At 37.3% G+C, this 6,695-nt stretch overlaps 1 long non-coding RNA gene across 2 annotated transcripts in view; it reads left to right on the forward strand.

The window, feature by feature from the left end:
• Positions 1-4,906: 4,906 nt before the first annotated feature.
• LOC144039662 (uncharacterized) overlaps positions 4,907-6,695 on the forward strand; it is a 7,736-nt gene continuing 5,947 nt past the window's right edge. For both annotated transcript variants that reach the window (XR_013289508.1, XR_013289507.1), the window contains exon 1: positions 4,907-5,077. This is a non-coding gene — a long non-coding RNA (uncharacterized LOC144039662). The remainder of the gene's footprint in view (positions 5,078-6,695) is intronic.

Consider the following 6,695-nt stretch of genomic DNA (forward strand, 5'->3'; position numbering starts at 1 on the left):
ACTGAGCCACACCGCCCCCTAGTAGAAATATTAGATCATCTTTTTTGGGGGGGGGAGCTCAGTATTATTCATTCGGCAGCCTTCCCGAGTCAACGTGTCATGTGTCAAAAAAAGCGCTAAATAAATCGAATGCATTGTTATTATTATTATCCTCATCGCTCTCTTTTTTATATCATTATATTTATTTGCGTGTGTGTGAGTTTGTGCTCTTTAAATCACATGAAACCTGTTAAAGATCTCAAACCCTTCACCTTAACCGGATACTTCAGTCCTGCCAGAGTCGTGAAGTTGTCAGGAGACCAGAGGAAGGATCAAAGGAAAGAAAGATGAAACAAAGCACCAACCAGACACCATCTACTACCCACAGTTACAAAACCAGAATCTTTTACCAACCCCAATAACATCAAAATTCCAACAGATTAGAGAGATCTCAAGAGACCAGTGGAAAGACTAAAGGAAGGAAGGAAGAAATTGTTAAAATTGCTTTTGCTGTTAAGCAAACAAGACCAGAGAGCTGTCTATGGGAGAAAAGCAAACTGTCTGGTGAAGACAATGGGTTACTTGATGCAATTGTTAAAAGTAAAGGTTAAGTTTAGGCTTTCCACCAATCTGACTGGCTGGATCAGCATTGATGGATATTTTGCATTTTTTATGCAAAATCGGTGATCAGCAGTAATGTCTTAATTTTTCCAATCGATCAATAACCCCATTGACCGTCTCCGCAAAATGAGACATTGCATGTTATATTCAATGTTTATCAGGGTTTTGTTTTGTTTTTAAATAATTTTGGGTGATTCGTTTTGTGTTTTTTTTTTGCATTTCAATGGCCATCAATTATACATGTGTTTTTCACTATTTGTGGGCCGGACCACTCCAACTCACATGAATGGCGACTGCAAATGAAAAAAAAGTTGTTTAATTAAAGAAATAAATTGCTCCATCTTCTGATCGAATCAGTGATCGGTTATCATTTTGTTTTTGTTTTGTTTTTCAAACTCACTGATCGCTGATAGATGACTGGCCAAAGAATCCTGATCATGTAAAGCAGTTGTGTCCAAACTACTGCTTGGGAGCCATTTATAGATCAATGTCCATTTTCTAGCGGCCCTCAGCATAGACAAAATATATCTTTTGAAACACTCTGCTTTTCTAGATATGCAAAGAAACTATTCGATTTGCGAACATATCACATTAACACTGCCAGCCATTTTAGAAAATTTCAAAATGTTCAATACCCACACGACATTATCTTCAATAATTACATTTAAACCGAATCTGCCAAATGACAGAATAGACTCTCTCTTTTCTGCCTTGTCCCGTTCTTTTCTAATTGACAGTAGAAAAATGTAGGTTGCACAAAATGCAGCCATTACTCCCATGGACTCTCCCCATCTATCCCCGTAGAAAAAATTTAATTGACAATTATACTTGTCAATGGCAGTGAATGATTAATCCGCTGCATTATTATTATTATTATTATTATTAATACTACTACTACTACTACTACTACTACTACTAATAATAATAATAATAATAATAATAATAATTAAGATCCTCAAGTAAACACTGCTTTCAAAATTGTCATTTTATAACCAATTACTCTTCCTTTGAGTCTGACTAGGGAGATTAGCTGAGGGCTGGGGCGGATCTATTCTAGTGGGATACGCGGGTGTGGGCCACCCCAAAATTATATATTAAAAAAAATCCCTAACTGTTTGTCTTGTTTAAAGAAATAACTAAAAACTCACTAAAATAACTATAGTATAGTATAGAATTGATTGACTTTGAGTTTTAGCGTGTTTAATAAAGTCAGACAATGTCAAAATGGCCCTGGCATCCTTTGATTATTCTGTATGCAGCCTTCAAAGGAAAATGTTCTAACACCCCTGATGTAAAGACAAGTTAAGCTCATTTGATAATGTCCGTCCTAATACATATACAGTCTATTTGCAGTCTCTTATGAGCTAATTAAAATGGTGTGTAAAGTGTACTATAATTAGTCATGCGTTAGGTATTAGTAAAGAATGTAACCGGTAAACAACCAGTGGAACAGATTGCATTCAACTTTAAGGTTCCACTGTATTCCTCCGAGCATGAAAATAAACTCCACTCAATTTCTTCGTGCTTACAAATGAGGAGGCTTTATTGTAGTCATGCAGCAGGCAAATCTCAGCTGCTCAAACATTCAAACAGACACATGTTTATGAACAATTTTATCCACGCGTGTGTGCACATATGAGAGCTGGAGAGTATGCACATTTTGAGTTCAGTCAGCAGTAATGCGCGTTGGCCAGGAGGGATGTTAGATTCTGGGCCAGTGCATCGCCACAACTTCACTCCATTTGGGCCTGTCCTGCTTCTCGCTGTTACATGTTACATTAGATGTTACCTGGATGTTACTGGAGTTACATTACTCAGAGCTGGTAGTAAAAGAGGACCAAAACTGCCCCCCCCCCAAAAAAAGAATAAATAAATAAAATTAAAATGGATCTTATTATATATAATTATTTATATATATATATCCATAAATAAATAAATAAAAGTAAAAGTAAAAGTAAATATAAATTTAAATGTCAAAAATAAATACTAAAATTAATATATAAAAATAATTAAATATCAATCAATAAATTATTATTTCATGCTGCACAGGTTATGGCAGGATAAAATGTTATTCAAATGAGGAGGCGGTCCTAAGCGTGTGTTGGGTTGGACTATTTTAGTATTTATTTTGACACGTATTTTTAAAAAAAAAATTTAAATTTTTGAACCTTGTTTTTAATTTATGTATACTTTTATTTTTTTTATTTTTTTTATTATATTTTTTATATCCGTTTTTAGTTTTACTTTCAGTCATTTATTCATTTGTTTATATTTCATTTTAGGTTCCTTGGCGTAACTTAAAAGTCATTGTTGGATCTCCGCCTGTTCTGCCGGGCTCAGATGTTTACATGCAATCACTGTCCCCTTTTCGTCCTATTTACAAAGGCTGCGGCCAAGGTTCCAAGGTTCACGTTCTCCAATTGCTATCGAGTCACTCATGTGCAAAGTGAAGCAAAGAGAGAACGAAAGCAAAGATTGGGATGCGTGTAAATGAGCAGAGAGAGAGGAATTGAAAAAGACAAGGAAGTAAAGGAGAGACAAAAGGAGGAATTGGAGGTGTAGCGCTGCAGGTCGATGTGGGTCAATGTTTGCCCTCATCACGCCAACACTTCAGTCACACACTTATCAATGCCAGCACTCAATCTTGATTTAGCATTACCACAATTATCGGATTGAATATCTTTAGTGGGCCGCACAATACAAGTTATTCTTCATGCAAGTCGTCGCTCAGGTTTGTTGGCTTACATTCAGCCTGAGAAAATCAAACAACACAATTGGCCTGCAGGTGAACGGACGATGATGCACACATTTGTTGACAGGATGGATGGAGACACACTGTGTTTGGATTAGGGTTATATTTTTCAATGCTCAAACTCACTTTTCAGCTTTCGTAGGCATGGGGAAAATCAGTAGTTTTGGCCTGCATACTTTAATTTATGCTATAATTGTATTTTTTAATCATTTTTATGAACAAAAAAAAATGACAACAGAACATGAAACTATATCATTTTGTGCAATTATAAGGATTAAAATGTGTTTAGATCTATTCTGAGACCTCAAAATGCACTGCACTAGGAAGTTACTTTCCAGACTTGTGATTGGCTATTAGATGGATGAGATAATCATGATTCACGCCCCCCACCTCCCTCACACCCTTTCTCCCCACTCTCATATAGAGTTCTGCTCTGTAATTTCTTTTATGATTTGGATTCGTGCGCGGAGGTTTTTCCAGGTTCACACTGTGACCCCTTTTAAAAGGGGCAGAACTTCAGCCTTGTGTTTCCCCTCCCCCTTCCTTATGCGTTTTCTTTGTTGTCATCTAAGAAACTCGGGACGCTGAAAGTCGACTTGCCAAGCTTCCTGTCCTGTCTGCCGCTGTTGGTCATAGTTGGTTTCATGTTTCTTGGATGGCTTGTGACTGGGGGAATTGCTTTCTTAGCTCAAGAAAGTAAGCGGAATCTGAATATATTTTTAAAATCATGTAATGCTATAGCAAAACTCTTTTTAATTATTCACATATTCTGGTGAATTTTTTTTTTATATTTTCAATTCAAATCAATATTTTTTTGTCATTGCAAATAATATGGTTATAAGCAACGAGATAACGTTATGAGCCCCAAATACTGGCATAGTGTGTCTATAAAGTGCAGAAGTAAAATGTATTTATTATTAAAAAAAAAAAAAAAAAAACAAGCATGGGAAACACAAGAACACAAATAGTGTGTCTATAAAGTGCAGAAGTAAAATGTATTTATTATTAAAAAAAAAAAAAAAAAACAAGCATGGGAAACACAAGAACACACAAATATTGACAGTCATCCATAGTATTCTTGTGCAAAAACAAAACAAAAATACAAATCAATTCAGTGATTAATTGATTTTGAATTTTTACTCAAGTCAAAAAAGAAAATGTAGTTAAATATCCATATATGGTACCTATTTACAGTTTTTCACAGTTCGTAACACACAACACTCGATAATATGACACAGTTTGCAAAACCCTCACTTCAAGTACTAATTGCTCAGCCCAATTTGCCTCATCTATACACTCCCTTATCTGCATTAGACTCTGACTTTCCTTCTTTACACTCTGATGTAAATTACACATCACCTTGCTGTCAAAGCTGTACACACAATGGTCAGTTGATGCACACGCACTCCAAATGAAATCTTGTAGCATCAACCCACAGCACACAATTATGCAAATCTCTAAACACCCAGGTCTGGTGAGCAATTTTCAATCAGGACAACTGCAGCATAAAGGGGCCTTGAGCCTCTGCTTTGTTTGGTGAACATTGAACAATGGACAACGACAACCGGAGATGGAGAGGGTGAAGAGTGAGAGGAGGAAGAGTCGGAGGAGGAGGCCAAGGAAGAGGAAGAGTGGGACACAGAGGACAAGAGCAATCATTTCTGATCAGATCCGGGCCACTATTGTTGAGAGTCCAGTCAAACCTCAGCCATTTCACTGTTGCAGGTACTACAGTAAATCTATTTGCCTTGTGTTCTCTACTGTATAATAATGTAATACTGCATATCAATAGAATACAGTGTGTTGACAGTATTTATACTGAAGGACAAACTTAGCAGTGCGGGAGACAACGCATTGTTTCTGCAGAGCAGGAGACAGAAATTGTGAACATGGTGAAAAAAACAATGCCATCACACTGAAGCAAATCCAAAGGAGGATCCTTGCAGACCATGCAATATTCCATAGACCATGCAGAGGTGCCATTTTGCAAAAGGAAAAATCGGGAATTCTCATGAGGCATTCCCATTTACATTGTGTGTTGCATTTTTATAATTGGGTTTTCAGGTTTGTGTGTACAATTTGAAGGAATGTGTTAGTGTTTTGAGAAACGTGTGTTACGAACTGTGAAAAAGTGTACGTGTGATTCTCAGACAATTTTCAAACACAAACATCTTAAAGTAGCTACATATGAAAATTGGAAAAGTCCAATTTAAATAAGTGAGAATGAAAATATGTATGTACTTAGCATTTTAGTTTCTGCCATGTGATGGATGGATAGATAGATAGATAGATAGATAGATAGATAGATAGATAGATAGATAGATAGATAGATAGATAGATAGATATCCAATGAGGATGACTGCGAAATGAACTTTTATCCCAGTCACAAGTTTAGCCGTGTATATGTTGTGTATGATGTTTAAATAGTGAATTGGTGGGAGGAAGATTTGTTTGGAAGGTGTAACTCACATTATGGTTGTAGGCTAGCGGGCTAGCTAGCAAGAAGCTACAGCGCGTAGCATGCCGCTGGACTCTCACCTCAAACTTTCGCTCCGAGTAAGTTCCAGTGAATACCGGTCGCCATTTCCTCCTCCCGTCCGTGAAGCTTTTTCAAACTGCCCGCGTGTGGAGGACATGACTGGTCAGTTCGTTCGTTCCCACCTCCCCGACATGTAGCAACGGTCCCACTCGCGCGGGCGTGCACACTCTCTCTCTCTCTGTCTCTGTCTCTCTCTCTCTCACTCTGTCTTTCTCTCGCCCTCTCTCTCATCGTAGAAATTGTAATCCCTCGAAGTAATCCCCATTTTTAATAAATGTACCTGTAATCTGATTACATGTTTTTTCCTGTAACTGTAATGGAATACAGTTTAAAAAAAAATTGCAATCTGATTACGTAACGGTGGTACATGTATTCCGTTACTCCCCAAGCCTGCGTATGTGTCAAATTGTTGTTCCTCTGCTGTTTTTCTATTCACCTATTCATGATTTCCAAATTCAAAATGATTGTCATTGTTTTTCAAATCATGTCTTACTTCATTGTGATGAAGTTACCAAATGTGGTTCCTCCACAATGGATGCAATGTGAATTCCTCTAGTAGATTACATTTCCACATATGACTACATGGTCGTGACAAACTCTTCAAAGTGATGAGAAATAGGTTGAATGTGTTTGGAATGACTAAGTTCTGATATTTGGAGAGAGAGAGAGAGGCAGATTTTAGTGCTGAGTCACTGCAAGGCTGTTCCTTCTGCAGCGCCCTCCCCCACATGAACTCATGCAGCTTGGCTGCATCTTGCTATTCTCCACTTCTTTTTTACATCAATGTGTTCATCCTTAAGCCTC

Source organism: Vanacampus margaritifer, chromosome 19, assembly GCF_051991255.1.
Source record: "Vanacampus margaritifer isolate UIUO_Vmar chromosome 19, RoL_Vmar_1.0, whole genome shotgun sequence".
Lineage (NCBI taxonomy): Eukaryota > Metazoa > Chordata > Actinopteri > Syngnathiformes > Syngnathidae > Vanacampus > Vanacampus margaritifer.